We start from the raw sequence: 16,717 nt of genomic DNA, 5'->3' as shown, positions 1-16,717 counted from the left end.
AGCACCATCATTACACTTGTTACTGCCAAAACTTTCACCACACAATTCATTAGGGAAGGATTGGACTGAAAAAATCATCCCTACATTTTTGATCACACTGGCCCAATACAGGCTGTAAGATATTACCTTATGTGTATGAAAAATGAAAAATTTATTGGGCCTATACACTGTTCATTTTGCTAGAAAATAACTACTTGGCCCATATAAGGATTTCCTCTTCAAAAAAAAATTCATTTTATTCACAATAGTCTATATCATGTAGAAATTTCAAACCTTTATAAACATGATGTGTAATACTTGGTGAGAGATCAAGTGAGTTATTGCCGAGTCTATAAAGGGAGGTATGTATCTTTAATAGACAGAGATTTATCTATTCTTGTCTATATGTGAGGCATATCACAGCGAATAGAAACATCGGCAATGAGGCATGTGGCTCTTTCTGAAGCAGAATATTTAACCTATTATTTACTTTAAGGCTTTAAAGAGGTGACCTATCCCACAGATAGCTCACCTGCATTGCCATTCATTAGTCTGCTTGGCAAATGGCCCGTTTCACCGTGGTACTCCTTATCTGGCTTCATCACTGTTACAGTCACTTTTAACTGCCTCTTTTTCAAGTGTAGGAATGATGGTGATGCTGCACACAGCGTTTGGGAGGAGGGGGGGGTCATACAAGTCTAGGAGGTCCAATGCATTTTATAGTTTTAAAGTGTGTATAAAAACAAATTATAGCACTCAAATGCAGATCGAGTTATTGCTCTAGCAGATTGGCCCCAATATCATCGCCATTCATAAACCAAAACCTGATGATTGGCTTTTGTAGGAGTAACCCCATCTTGGAGGAAGTTGGCATGGTGCAGCAGTCTCTGTCGTCGAGCTCAACAGATCCAGTTGACTGCATTCAGAACTTCTCCATCAGGTCAGTTCCTCCCTATCAGTCTCTCACACCTTCGTTCCACTAACTCGAGGCCTGTCTGGGCTCGCTAATTCTCCTGGTACAGATTTAAGGACTCTCTAACCAAATGGACGCTGATAACACTTTCCATTCCTGAGTAGGAAGGTCACACACTGGGCAAGGCCGCTCTGTATCACCACCAGCAAACAAATCTGGCATTCTTTGGCTAATGAAGAAAACAGCCAAAGAGTTGCATGACTGACTAGAAAATAAAGACTGTTCCCTTCTGAGTCACAGCTGTACACACACCCCACACACACACAGTCCCCCGACGGTGCTGGGGATCGTTGATCGTTCATAATCATATCAAGTCATATCCCTGGATCTCATCTCTGTTCATCCATGTGTTTTGCCTGCTTACAGTTGAACTCATTCTCATTTGATTGCATCAGTCATTAATCCCAGCTGCTCATCAACTGGTTTACACATAACCTGTATTGTCATTTTGCATGTAGTTTTGCTTGGTTACTATACCAACTTTTATGAAAAATTACCACAGTGGATGAGTAGTTAATCTTATAAGCGGTTGCTAATGACCAATAAGAATTCCCCCTGCTTTTTATAAAAGACCTATGTAAGTAAGTTTCCTACATTGTGTAAAGCAACTGTTTATCCGGGAACTATTTTCAGAGAGAGAGACCACTCCGCCCAATTTCAAGTAATCAAAAAACAAGAGTGCTGCTGCTTGAAGTGAAACTAATGTGGATGACGTTATAATGGTGATGGAATACTGGTGTGAAGAAAGTTTCAAGTCTGAAAGTTGTTGGAGTTCTAAAATATGACTTCTTGATTTGGGAAAAGATCAGCAGAAGTATGTACAGGCTGTGGATGTCGGGCTAAGCATGCAAAATCACAGGTCCTTGAAGAGATGCTTACAGCCTTTCGGTGAAACTTTAACCAAACCAGAGGTGGAGCCTGATTAGGGTGTGGCGAAGGCTTCTGAGAAATGTATTTACACTTGTTATGCAAAGAGACGGAAGTTGTGCTGCTGGAAATAGGCCAGGATTGGCAATTCTATGGCCACTGCTGGGAAAGCTGTGCTCGCTCCACAGTACACAAACACATCATCATACAAACAGGCAAGATTATATTTATTTGCATTGTTGAGCTGTACCTGGTACAGTCCTGAGGAATATGTCACCCAAAATAAAATAGAGGATTAATAATGCTCGTAATGCACGTAATGATGTATTATTAATTATTATTATGACTACTACTATTATTTTCTATTACTATTATTTTCTTTCAACATTTCAAATATATCTGTCATTCATTTTCAGATTTTCAACCATACAATAATAGCAAAAATAGATATGTGTGTCTGATTCAGTTACAGACATATTTTGTTTTATATTGCTTTTGTACAGCACTTTTATATCTGTTATATCATTTTTTAAAATATTTATTTAATATTTTTAATTTTTCAAAAAACAAACAAAAAAACAAAAAACAAAACATTGACAGCACCACATTTCACATAACATAACAAAAGAGACATTACAACGATGCACAGTTTAAGACAAGAAAAAAGAAAGGAAAAAAGTGTTTAATTTAAGTTAATAATAATCATAATAATAGTATTCTGAAAATGCAGTATGAGGCTGTTCGCTTATGCTAAGATGCCTTTTTGTGTTACATAACAGTTTTGTTTTGTAATAGAGATACTGTTTATTTTTTTAAAGAGATATAGTGGATTGGTTCCTTTTTCCTGAATGAGGGTGTGCAGATCAGGTGTGGTATTTGGTTGGAATGAAACCATGCAGACTGTCAGCCATTCATGCCATGGTGTTTCCTGTCTATGAATCAGACTTTGGCTTGAAGTAAGAACATGAGCAAGACCGGGAAACCATGCATTGTACAAATGTTATTTTAGGAAACACTACATCACCATCAGAGATGCCACATGTGCTGCGTGACTCCAGCATGTGCTTTTGGCCCAATCAAATTTCAAAATTACTATTTACTTCTTTTTAGACAACTCCTCATTCATGTGTGCAAATTCTGATTTTTTTTTTTTTTTTTTTTTTTTTTTGGTTTTGTCCGCATTCTATTATTTTGAAGATATTTTCTGGCATTTCTGCTTTACTCCATAGTGAGAGATGGGACAGGCCGGGGAGACTGTGGGGATGACATGCAGCAAAGGTTCAATGCAGGAAACAAGCCCCAACATGTTGCACGTGCTCTACCAGATGAGCCACCAGGGTTTCTCATGCATTCATGAAACGCCGCATCACCATGTGGCTCCACATGTGCATGTTCCAAAATATTTCCAGTAGACACTTCCTTGTCCTCATTCATTTGTGTCAATTCTGAAAGTTACTTTTGACGAGATGATTGAAACGGCTGTATCTACAGAACACTGCCAGGAGTCTGGTTGTGCCAAGAAATATGTCATTGTCACATGAGCTTAGTAGAGGAAGTACGTGATTACTTAGAAAAAATATGTTGTTAATTTGGAAGTCATTTGACTAATGTAATGATCACAATAGTCAATGATTACACAAGAAATCAGATTATTGAATAACTGGGTTATGGCAGGAAACATAAAACATTTAAGTGTGTTACCTTACTCTCAGTGCTCAAAATCCCTGTGTGCACTCATAAAATGTAAAATGTCATGTATCTGTAATGTGTGGATAAAGACATGCATTTTTCAATATTAATGAGACTAATCTCTCTCCATAGAACTGCATCATGAAGAAAACATTTGTCAGCTGACATGTGTTGAAGAAAATCACTGTAGTCCAATCTAGGAGTTTGCTGTAATGGTGTGAGTTTATTAAAGTATACCGGCACACTGGTGAACTGACCGACACAGAGGGTATCTGGTACGGTGAGCTGACCAAGAGCAATGTCAGGGGAAGACCTTTATACAGTGAGCACAGACAGTATGTAAATAGGCAGAGGACAAAAGGTGAGGGAAGGTATTGTAAGACAGTGAGAAAAACTAAAAGTGAAGTAAAGGCTGAAATTCAAAAAAAAAAAAAAAAAAAAAAAAAGCAGATGCAAGGACAAGTTGGAATCTGAATTCAGTGGGAATAATCTCAGTGCTGCCTGGCAGGGCATGATAGTTATGACAAGTTTTTGAAGGATCAGTGTCCATGTTTTTAACTCGGATAAACATTTAGTTGATGAATAAAATGTATTTTATTCACGATTTGATGCCATGATTTTACTGGTGAAATTGATGTCTTCGGGAATATGACATGGTCTGCTCAATCTGTCTTTATCAACCCTCAGAGTGTTAAAAAGGTGTTTCTGCTTATTACTCTGACAAAGAGCCCAGGTCCCGATAATGTCTGGGGCTCAAGTGCTCAAGACTCGCCTTGAGCAACTCTACCATATCTCTATTTATATATCCTTAACGAGTCGCTTAAGCTACAGAATATTCTTAAAATACGGAAACATTCCTTTGTTATCTCTATAGCGAAGATCTTTTGAAAAACTTATCAAGAGGGAGGTGCCACACCAAGCAGAAAGCTGTCTAGCTGCTCTTTCGTTTGCTTATAGGACTGGCAGGAAGGTAGATGATGCCACTTTGACCTTGCTTCATCTTTTGTTCATGACTCATGTCGGGCTTTTATTCACTGATTTCTCCTCAGTTTTAAAACTATTCAGCTGTGTGTGCTTGCTGACAACCTTTTTTTCCCCTCTTTTTAGTCTTGATTTACACATTATTGGCTGGAGAAAAGATTTTTTGAACAAATAGATCATGATGTGTGACGGCAAATCATGAGCTTTCTAAGCAGTAGTGTATATCCACTGGCTCGCCACAAGGTTGTCGCTTGTCTCCTCTTCTGTTCATATTGTACACAAATGACTGTCACGGGTAATAGCTCATGGATCATCAATCATGGATCTGTTGTTAAAAACTTTGTGACTTAGTGTGATGAAAACTTTCAGCAGCTTAATGCCAGTAAAACCATGGACATGACTGTGGACTTTTGGAAAGTCCCATTTTGTTAACTACTGCCACCCCTCCTACACACACACACACACACACACACACACCACCTCCCCCTTCAAATAATTTTGTCAAAACTAGAATATACCAACAGAGTCAACCTGAAACTAAAAGTGGAATGGAGTGGGGAAAAACCTTAAAACTCATAAAATCACAACCCTGTAATAGTAGAACCTCATTATCTCAAATTTTTTCTATGGTGCTGCACATCAGTGTGCAACAGGGTTTCAACAAAAATACAAGCTGCAATCACCCCACTTATCCTTTTGTTTAAACACCTAGAGGGCAAACAAAACCCATGCAAGATTGCTATTTATTACTTCCCCAGGGTTTAATACTATCCAACCCCACATTTTATCAATGAGGTTGACAGAACATTTTGAGTTGAAATGTAAGCTGGTGGATTGGACAAACACAACACAAAGGGTTTAAGTGAACACAGTTTCATCAGATTTATTATGTTCTCATACCGCCTCACCCCACGGCTGTGTTCTCTCACCTTTACTTTATATTCTTTCCCCATCTATCAGCCAAAAATCCTTTTAACCACTTTAGTGATGTATCCATCTACTCAGTACTACACCCACATCGTCACCTAACACGACACCACTGATCTTGATCCTTGTATAGTGCATTGTGCATTTACTGTATAATACAGTTGCCTCTGGCATACTGCTTGGTTAAAGTTTAACTTAAACAGAATTAGGGTTAGGTTAGAGTTTGCTCATGTGATCATGCAAGAAATAGCCTACCATTTGTAACATCATAAAATCAGTGTTATACTGTGGCTTGCTTTGAAATCAAATGCACACACAGGGTGGGGAGGAAAAAGATGAGGATTTATTGTAGGTTGTAGTATGTGGACGATGAGGGAGTGGATGGCTGGCAGATGGGTGAAGCTGTCCGTGTGAGGAAGAGGCCAGGCCGAGAGGATGGGAGCAGGCAGGTAGAAGTGGCATGGGCTGGAAAGCGGACACTGAGGCGGAGAGCACAAGGGAAATTCACTGAAGTTGGCTGACCAATCTGGGGAATGGTGGAGGGAGTGCTGGGTCTTTAACCTGGAGAGTTGATGAGTTTGTTAGGGACAAGTGAGGAGCTGAAGCAAGAGCCAGGGAGAGGGAGTAAGCCACACCCAGGCTGACAGACACAGAGGGGACACAAGGGAGGCAGGGAATGTGACAATCAGCCTTGTAAATGTGAATGTGCAATACCCAAACGCTTAAAAATGTTCACCAATCGGTGCTGCAAAAAAAAATCATTGTTCTATGTAAGCATGATATTGTTTTATTTTATTTATTTCTGTTTTATTTTTTTACTAAAAGGATGTTTGAGGGTCATAATTCCACAATCATTGGAAAGGCCACATTCCTGCATCAAACCACTCAGCCATTAACTGACAGACGCACATTTACGACATTCCTGCCTTATTATTTTGGAAACATAACAGGCCCACAGGGGGTCAAAACAGGAGTAGCAAGGTTTCAAAATATCTTGTAAAACTTTTTTTTTTTTTTTTTTTTTTAGCAATCATTAACATGGATGATCGCTTGGTAGATATTTGTAAAACCAAACACTGAAGTTTTGCTGTACAGATTCAGGTCACTATCACCAGGATATAGGTCACACGCACACACACACACACACACACACACACACACACACTGTGCTAGAGAAGAAGACAAAAACAGGATGGAGGAGGATATGTAACATCCTGTATACAGTCAAGTGGGCCTTCTCATTGAATATGGTGTGCACCTAGATATCACACTGACAAGTATTCAGACCCTTTACCCAGTACTTCGTTGAAGCACCTTTGGCAGCAATTAGAGCCTCAAGTCTTTTTGGGTATGATGCAACAAGCTTTGCACACCTGGATTGGCGGATTTTCTGCATTCTTCTTTACAAATCCTCTCAAGCTCAAGTCAGGTTGGATGGGGACTATTGCTGGACAGCCATTTTCAGGTCTCTCTAGATATGTTGGACAGGGTTCAAGTCAGGGCTCTGGCTGGGCCACTCTAGGTCATTCACAGAGTTGTCCCTAAGCCACTCCTGTGTTGTCTTGGCTGTGTGCTTTAGGGTCATTGCCATGTTGGAAGGTGAACCTTCGGCCAAGTCTGAGGTCCTGAGCGCTGTGGAACAGGTTTTCATAGGATATCTCTGTACTTTTCTCCATTCAGCTTTAACTCAACCCTGATCAGTCTCCCAGTCCCTGCTGCTGAAAAACAGCCCCACAGCCTGATGCTGCCACCACCGTGCTTCACTGTTGGGATGGTATTGGGCAGGTGATGAGCGGTGCCTGGTTTCCTGCAGACATAACATCTGGAATTGAGGCCAAACAGTTCAATCTTGGTTTCATCAGACCAGAGAATCTTGTTTCTAACAGTCTGCGAGTCCTTCAGCTGCTTTTTTGCAAACTCCAAGCAGACTTTCATGTGTTTTACAGTTTTTTTCAATTGCTTTACCTCCTCTGTCAACTCAGAAACGCTGGTATCAAAACAGTTAATCCATAGGCCTAATGAGAGGCGCACTTCCCAAAATAACACATTTTGTTTGCAAAAGGCTCTTACCATGACAAAACATTTCAGACATGCAGCAAAAGCACATTTTGTCACCGCCCAATACAACTTGCAGTCAAGTGACATAATCCAGCCACTCACTCACTTCATACTCAACACCAAAATGCAACATACCCTTTTAAGTCTGAGCAGGTTCCACTTTACTTTTTTCCTGTGTGTACTGCAGTCATATTTTTGACAATTTCCATAGTTACATATTGTAAAGCAAGTAGCAAAATCCAATATTTCCCTCAAACAACTCAACTTCTGCCCAAATGAGTAGATTTCTTCAATCAGCTATACTGTACTGTAACACAGTTGACAGCAGAATACAAAATACAGCTGTCAGTTTGAACAAAGTTCTCCTGTGTGCTGCACATTCAAATGTGAACTTACAGTAAAGAACTGCATCCAAACTCAAAGACTTTGAAGTGAAATTTTACTGTATTGATGGCAAAAACTGAAATACGGTAAGTCACATACAGTATTACACAGAAAAACTCAAAGGAGTTGAGAAAAAAAAATACAGAATACAATTTATAGGCCCCTTTTTTGTAGGTGCATACTGATTGATTGGTGAATGGTGATTTGTGAAAAGGGTAGTGATGCAGGTGCACTATTGATTTCACAGTGATGCAGGTCATTTCTATCAGCTGTAAGCAGATGTTTTGCTTTTGACTACCACAGTGAAGTCAGTGGAGTCAGGGCCATGTAAATGACACATGTGAGAAGTGTTGTGCAAAAGAGCCTGAAAAATGTGTGAATCCAATGAAAACGTATGAACACATTTGCAAAAGAAAACTTCTGCTGTGGTTTGGAGGTGAAGATGACGACAAAGTGGATCCCAGTTTCATTATACTGGAAAAAGCGAATGAAAAAAACTATATACTGAGGAGAGGCTTCCGTCTAGCCACTCTGCCATAAAGCCCAGATCCGTGGAGGGCCGCAGTGATGGTCGTTCTCGAGCTTTGTTCCATCTCCACACAGGATCTCTGGAGAAAAAATGAATTTAAACGATTATAGCATCAGGCTGCAACATAACAAAAGTGAAAAAAGTGAAGGGGGTCTGAATACTTTCTGCTATAGCTATATGGTTTTCAGTTTAGAATATGCACTGAATGTACGGTATGCAGCCTAGTCTCCTAAATCTTTTGTTCTCAGTATTAAAGGTGCTATGCAAAGCTTGAAAGCTGTCTAGAAGCGGTCTGTTTTGCTGTTCACTGACACATGTAAGTTCAACACACCTTTCACATGACATACTAAGACAAAGCGGTGTCTTCGAGGCATGTGGTTTATGGTGTCACTTATATGAGACTATGCTCAATTTTCAAGATTTACACATCATTGATCAAGCATCTATCATAACCATAGATAAATCAGATTGACAGTATTTTTCCAATATGTCAGGTTTCATTAATATGTGTGCCATTCACCATTTGGGCAAAACAACGTTGTTTTCAACTAGACATTTCTTGCGAATCAATATAAAAGTAGCTTTGCCACATTCCTTACTGAATGAAAACAAGTTCAAAGTGAGGAAGAAGACCGTCTGCAAAGAAAATACTTCCCCTCGGAGGGGTTCTGGAGTATGTTTGGCATCCATGTCATTGTTTTTCAAAAGAACTGTTTTCATGTGTGAATTTTTGACAGTTTGAGCTCCACAAATGAATACCCATCCAACTCCATTGTGATGGGGTGAAGGGAGACAGAAGAAGTATACTGTAGTTATGTTTGCGCACGCATGTGAAAATGTGTGTGCATGCGCATGAATGACACACGTGTGAAATGACACACATGCAAGATGACCATCCCCACCCAGCCCAAAAACCAAAGTATCACGTAGCATTGCTGTATTAAATAAAGCAAAACAGGTTCTAAACCACAAAACACTCCGCACTCTCTACTGTTCAATAGTTCTTCCATATTTAACTTACTGCGCAGAGGTTTGGGGCAATAATTATATAAGTACAATACATCCATTAGTCACTCTGCAAAAGAAAGCAATACGTATTATTCATAGGGCAGGATATAGGGATCACACTACTCCATTATTCCTTCAGTCAAAATTACTGAAACTTAAAGATCTTGTTGACTTTCAGTCAGTGCAAATATTATTTAAAGCAAAAAAAAAAAAAATGTATTACCTGCAAATATTCAAAAACTATTCATTAGAAGGGTGGGGGGACATAACTTAAGGGGACAGTTTAATTTCAAAACACCAAACATACGCACAACAAGAAGGAGCTTTTGTGTTCCTGTTTGTGGAGTAAAACTATGGAACAGTTTGAGTGTGGATTTGAAAGAATGTCCAAACATCAATCAATTTAAAAGGAAGTATAAAGAGATGATTTACAATACATACAGGAATGATGGTGTTTGATGTGACTACAGGTTTATTGTGTATTTAATTTTTATTTTTATTAGTTTTATTTTCCTTAAAAAATAACTTTCTTGTTTTTTTCATTGATTTATATATTAATTGGTTATTTCACATTCTCTTTTTTTATGTGTATGTGTTTGTGTATGTGGATACCGGTGTATATAGGTCTATATGTACATATGTACGTGTCTATGTGTATGTGTAGGTGTATATATGTGTGTATATGTATGTGTATGTATGTGTGTATATATATATGTGTGTGTGTGTGTGTGTGTGTGTGTGTGTGTGTGTGTGTGTGTGTGTGTGTGTGTGTGTATATATGTGTGTGTGTGTGTGTGTGTGTGTGTGTGTGTATATATGTATATATATGTGTGTGTGTGTGTGTGTATGTATATGTATGTATATGTGTATGTCTATGTATATATATGTATGAATGTGTAAATATGTGTATAACTGATTATGTATAACTCCATGATAAGGATGAAAAATATTAGGATTATTATGATTAGATTATTGTGACAGTAAATAATTGATATAATTTCTGGCCATGGTTTATAACAAGTTATTTGCATATAAAGATAAATATGATTGGTAATTAGGATATAATAGCAGAACTAGTCCAAATAATGAATTAAGGTATGCTTCAGGTGGATAAAGAAGCCTAATATGTATTAATATGTAATTGACTTATGGACGAGGGGTGGGACTAGATAAGTTTTACTTCTTCCCACTCCCTTCCGGATAGGTAAAATTAAATCATTATGTGTTGTTTCATTTTTATGCTTATTCATGTTATGTTTGTCCATTACTGTGTGATTACTTTTCTTTTCTTTTTGTTTGTTTATTTGTTTTGCTTACTCAGAATAAAGAACTACTACTACTACTACTACTACTAAATGTACTGATGTAGAGGTGATTCTTGATGGAAATGTGAAATCTTTTCCTGCGGGTGATAATGAGTTCAGAATGGGACATGTAGCTTGTTTATGTGCATTTAGTTTGTGTGCAACAATGTTGAATAGATCTGAACATGAGAATGCTGATTATGTAATGATGCATACAGTCGTATAAGTTTGGTAAAAATTTAAAGGCATGTATGTTCTTTTTTTTTTTTCTTTCTTTCTTTTTTTTTTTTTTAAATGTCTAGCACAGTAGGCTATCTTGTGTTAACCATTTTTTTACATGTATTGATGGGACTTTTGATCAGCCCCTATGTTTTTCTTTTGTATGTGTCAGAGATAAAATCAGTTAAGCAAGACTGTTAACTTTGAAGTAAATGCATTGATCTTTCTGCTGTCTGTGCACATAGTTAGTGGATGTTAGATGGGCCCAATATCTGGGATTGGTAATCCACTGCATGCAACTAACTAGAACCCCTCTTCTGACATGGCACCTTCTCTTTAACCAATCGGCCTGTAATTTAATCCCACACAGAGTGAGCAGGATGAGGCCTCATTCCAGGCTTAGGCCGGTTTTCAAACATTCCTCCCGAGCCTGCCATGTTCCTTTGTCTTATTCCTTTGTTTCCCCACATCATGTGCCCTGGCGGCCGTCTTGATTCAGCCATTTTTGGTTCAGCTATCTTGGTTGCCTGGTTCCCCACAGACACAAACACACACTCACACCTACACACACACATGCACACACACATCTGTACATAGTCTTTGGTTAGATCACATACTGTGTGTTTAGTTTTAGTTTGTCATTTTTCTAGAAATGCTTTTGAATCTATCTGCTGGTCTATTAAATGTTGCACAAGAGTGAATATTGCAAACCTCTATGCTGCAGAACACCGAAACCCTTCAACACTAGTTCTCTATCGTATGAGAATATCTCTCCATCACATATAGAATATATGTTATGGGATTTACTGACATTCTAGCAGCTGACGTGAAAACCTCTTTAAGACACACCACGCCTACCGTGGCTTCCCCTGCGCCCTATAAATAGACCCAGCTGCGCAGGGATCAGCTGATTCTCTGATTTTCACTGCAGATCAGAAGACGTGAGAGACAAAAGTTTTGAGAGGGAGACGAACGGTGGCTTTGTGCGATCCACATACCTTCGGGTAGAGAGCTGGTCTGTGTTAGACTCCTCTCAGGGTGAAAAGTCGCCTTCTTGCTCCCTTGCATTTCTTGGGGAAAGGAGTTGAGTTGGGGGTACCGAGCGTACAGTTGGTCTGACGAAGCGACGAAGTCGCGGGTGCAGCCAGCGTCCTCTCTCATATCTCCCTTTTCCCTTTAGTGTGGGGAAGTTGTCTGTTGGGAGGATTGTGCCGTACAGGTGCAGCTGGCCGGAGAAGCGACAAGTCGCGGGCACGGCCAGCACTCTCTTCTTGGGCAGCTTTCTTGCCATTTAAAAAAAAAAAAAGCTTCCCCGTGTATTGTGTTGTGTCGGCAGTGGCACAACAGCGTCCATTTCTCCCCATCCCCATTCCAGATCGATTCTTGTGGGAAAATAAAACTCACAGGGAAACTAAAATAAAGCTAACAAAGTTAGCAAAACAAAACGCAAACACAAACTTTCCGGGTCACGTGACGGTGACGTCACCGCAATGACGAGCCGGGAGAGTCCATTGTGCCTGGGCTGTGGGGGGAAGATCCCCATAGATGATCCCCATGATTTATGTATTTATTGCTTGGGAGGGGAGCATGCATGGGCAGCACGGGAGGATCCTGCTGCATGTATGAGCTGCTTTTGCATGTCAGCAAGGCAAAGGGAAGCACGTTGCCGGTTGTTTTATAAACAGGGCACAATAAGGGAGACCCCTACTGTAGGCCTACATGCTACCAAGCGGTTCAAGCCTACAGCTGTAGAAACTGGGCAGGCTGGCATGGCTTCTCCTCCAGGCCCGCTTACTGTGCGCACAGTGGGGGGTGTGCGGTCTGTGTCCAGGTCTGACCCAGCCGAAGTGGTGCATTCGCCCCCAGGGCCCTCACATGAGGAACGCCCGGCATCCCCGTTGATAGACGTGGAGGGGGATGACGAAGAGGTTTCCTTGTTTCCTTCCGAAGAGGAGGATATGTTTGCTGCGGATCAGCAAGAGGAGGGGGAGCTCGATGAGAAGCGGTCACCCCTCCTGCAAGGTCTTATTAGTAGGGCAGCAGCAGCTCTGGGTGTTGACATGCCGCCTATACAGGGGCTTGGCCCGTCACGGTTTGATGACGAAAAAAGGGGGTCCCAACCCTCAACACGCTTCTCGGTGCCCCTCCTCTCAGACTTTGAGGAGGTGGTCAGGAGGCAATTTAGAGCCCCACGGGCATTGGGTCACTGGTCCGGGCTCTGTCGGGCCATGACTGCAGTTCACACTCCAGAGAGGATCGGTTGTGGGCCGCCACCCTCGGTGGACGCAGCATTGGCAGCTCTGGTGGCTCCCTCTAAGTCAGTTCTGGGGAAAGGGAAGAGCCGGAGCAAGAACTGCAATATGATGGATGGCTTGCTGGTGAAGATGCATGGGGCTATGGCAGTCCAGACGAAACTGGCCAACACGGCGGCCATATTGTCCCTGTATCAGCGACACTTAGTCCAGCAACTTTCAGAGGAGTGTGGGGGGCAGCTCATAGAGGACCTGCAGCAGGTCTCCTCACTTCTCCCCAAACTTATGAGAGAGCAAGGGGAGGCAGCCGGCAAGGCCTTGTCAGGTCTCTGGCAAGCGCGGCGTCATCTGTGGCTGTCACAGTCCCAATTACAGCCTGACGACAGGGCATGTCTGCTCAGGCTGCCTGTGGAGCCGACAGCTATGTTTGGGCCAGATGCGACGATAATGATCCAGCAGGCGCAGGAGGCTCGTCGCGCGGCTCGTGAAATGTCAAATGCCCTGAGGCAGACCACGGGCTGGCAGGAGGTGCGTCGGTCACAGCAGGGGCACCAACAGCAGCATCAAACCAGTCAGGCGAAGCCAGATCTGAGGGTCCGGCTGGATGCAGGGCAGCGCAGCAGGAGAGGACAAAGAGGGCGCGGGGGTAAAGCACCCCAGGGCCCCAAGTCCCAGTCCTGACGCCATTTTTCCCCCTGTCGGGCCAAGCCCTCAGGGGCCTCATGCAGTATGGGAGTCCCTGGGGGCAGACCCCTGGGTCGTTTCAACAATGACTCAGGGGTATCGTCTTCAGTTTTCGAGTGCTCCTCCTGTGACTTCGGTACCTGCTTTTACCATCGTTGCAGATCACCTACGCAGAGAGATTTTGCGCTCAGAGGTGTCCAGTCTCCTGGCCAAGAGGGCCATCAGAGAAGTGGGGCACGAAGACAGGCGGGCGGGGTTCTATTCGCGTTACTTCCTGGTCCCAAAACGCGATGGGACACTCCGGCCCATTTTGGACCTCAGGGGCCTGAACAAGTTTCTTCGGCCCCTGAAGTGCAGGATGCTGTCCATCCCACGGGTGAAGCAAGCGGTCCTTGTGGGAGACTGGTTCGCAACGGTCGACCTCAAGGATGCATATTTCCAAATTCCAATTTGGGAGGGCCACAGAAGATTCCTCAGGTTTGCCTTCGACGGCAAGATCTTCGAATTCTGTGTCCTCCCCTTTGGGATATCGCTGGCTCCCCGCACCTTTACCAGGTGCATGGATGCAATCTTAGGGCCTCTGCGGCAGCAGGGTCTCAGGGTAATGAATTACCTGGACGATTGGCTGATATGCGCTCAGACAGAGGAGCAGTGTCGTCGCCATGTCCAGATGTTGTTGGTGCACATCCAGTATCTGGGTCTGTGCATCAACGAGAAAAAGTGCAGTCTGCAGCCATCTCAGGCCACCCAGTTCCTCGGTATGTGGCTGGATACCAGGACTGGGTTGGTGACATTGACTCGGGCCAGACAGGATTCCCTCAGGGAATGTCTGGAGCAGTTTCACCTGGGGGCCAGGGTCACATGGAAGCTGTGTCTTCGCCTGTTAGGTCTCATGGCCGCTGCCGTACAGGTAGTGCCACTAGCTCTCCTGTACATGCGGCCAGTACAGAGGTACCTGTACGGCTTGGGGCTCTGCCCTCAGAGGCATCGGTGGGCGTCGGTGCTTGTTACCGGGAGGTTGTGCACAGCTCTCAAGTGGTGGAAGGTCCCAGAGAACTTGGCGAGAGGCAGCAGGCTGGGCCCTGTACTGCGCCGCCAGGTGATCTCTGTGGATGCATCCCTCGAAGGCTGGGGTGCCATCCACGAAGGCAGAGGGACCAGTGGACGTTGGGGAGCCCCGTGGCAGGGCCGCCATATCAACGCCTTGGAGCTGAGGGCAATCCACCTGGCCCTGGTGCATTTCCTCCCAGTAGTGCAGGACTGCCACGTGCTGGTAAGAACCGACAGCACCACGGCAGCTGCGTACATAAACAGGCAGGGAGGCATGGGCTCTCTGCGCCTGAGTGGGATAGCACACAAACTGTGGACGTGGGCATACAAGCAGTTCCTGTCACTCAGGGCAATGCATGTGCCCGGTGTGGTGAATGTGGCGGCGGACCTCCTTTCCAGGAGGGGACCACATCCAGGGAACTGGAGGCTCCATCCAGCAGTGGTGGAGGAGATCTGGCGCCGCTTTGGAAGAGCGGTGGCCGACCTGTTTGCCTCGAGCGAGAACGCTCATTGCCCACTGTATTACTCCATCGAGAGAGATTCGCCTCCCCTGGGCTGCGATGCCATGGCACACCAGTGGCCTCAGGGGCTGCTCTATGCTTTTCCCTCGTTCAGCCTCCTGCCCAACCTGCTGCAGAGGATCGGTCAGGAGGAAGTTCAGGTGATTCTGGTGGCACCGGATTGGCCACACATGACATGGTTCTCATGGGTGACACCGCTGTTGCACGGGACACCATGGAAGCTCCCAGTTCGCCGGGACTTGCTGAGCCAGGCACAGGGGACCCTGTTCCACCCCTTTCCACAGGGGCTGAATCTCTGGGCCTGGCCACTGAGAGGGCCAGCTTATTAGGCATGGGGCTATCAGGTTCGGTGGTTCACACCCTGCAGAATGCTCGAGCCCCGTCGACAAGGGCGGCATACTCCTATCGGTGGGAGCTGTTTGTGTCATGGTGCAATGCCAACCAGCTTAACGCAATGTCATGCTCAGCTCCAGAGGTACTCAGATACCTGCAAGAGCTCCTTGAGTCAGGCAAGTCATGCTCCACCCTGAGGGGTGTAGTAGCGGCCATAAAAGCCTCTCGTACTGGGGAAGCTAAGCTAACCGCACAGGATGCTAGCCTCATAGCGCAGTTCCTCAAGGGGGCACAGAGGCTGGTGCCTCGCCATAGGCCGACCATCCCGACATGGGACCTGGGCAGGGTCCTGTCAGCTTTGGGACAGGCGCCCTTTGAGCCCCTGGAAACTGTGAGCCTTCAGTGGCTGTCACTCAAGCTGGCTTTCCTCCTGGCAATCACATCCGCTAAGAGGGTAGGGGAACTGCACGCTCTCTCTGTGCAGGAGAGTTGCTGCCGCTTCCTTCCAGAGGATGCAGGGGTTATCCTCCGTCCAAACCCAGCATTCTTACCTAAGGTGCTCACTGATTTTCACATAAATCAATCAGTGGAGCTGCGAGCCCTTAGGCCCTCCCAGGGGGCAGGCAGGGGTCCGCAATGGTCAGCGCTGTGCCCGGTTAGGGCACTTAAGATTTATGTTCAGCGTACAGCTGCATTCAGGAAGACTGATCAGCTGTTCGTTTGTTTCCAGCCTCAGCGTCGGGGTAAGCCGGTGTCTAAGGCTAGGCTTTCTCACTGGGTGGTGGAGGCTATCCACCGAGCGTACAGTGAGATGGGTGAGCCGGTGCCGGAGGGAGCGAAAGCGCACTCTACACGAGGCGTATCCACCTCCTGGGCGTTGTGGCGCGGGGCTGCCCTCTCAGAAGTGTGCGCAGCCGCCACATGGGCCACGCCAAATACCTTTACCAGGTTTTATAGTT

Source organism: Myripristis murdjan, chromosome 19, assembly GCF_902150065.1.
Source record: "Myripristis murdjan chromosome 19, fMyrMur1.1, whole genome shotgun sequence".
Taxonomy (NCBI): Eukaryota; Metazoa; Chordata; class Actinopteri; order Holocentriformes; family Holocentridae; genus Myripristis; species Myripristis murdjan.
This window is presented reverse-complemented; position numbering follows the sequence as displayed.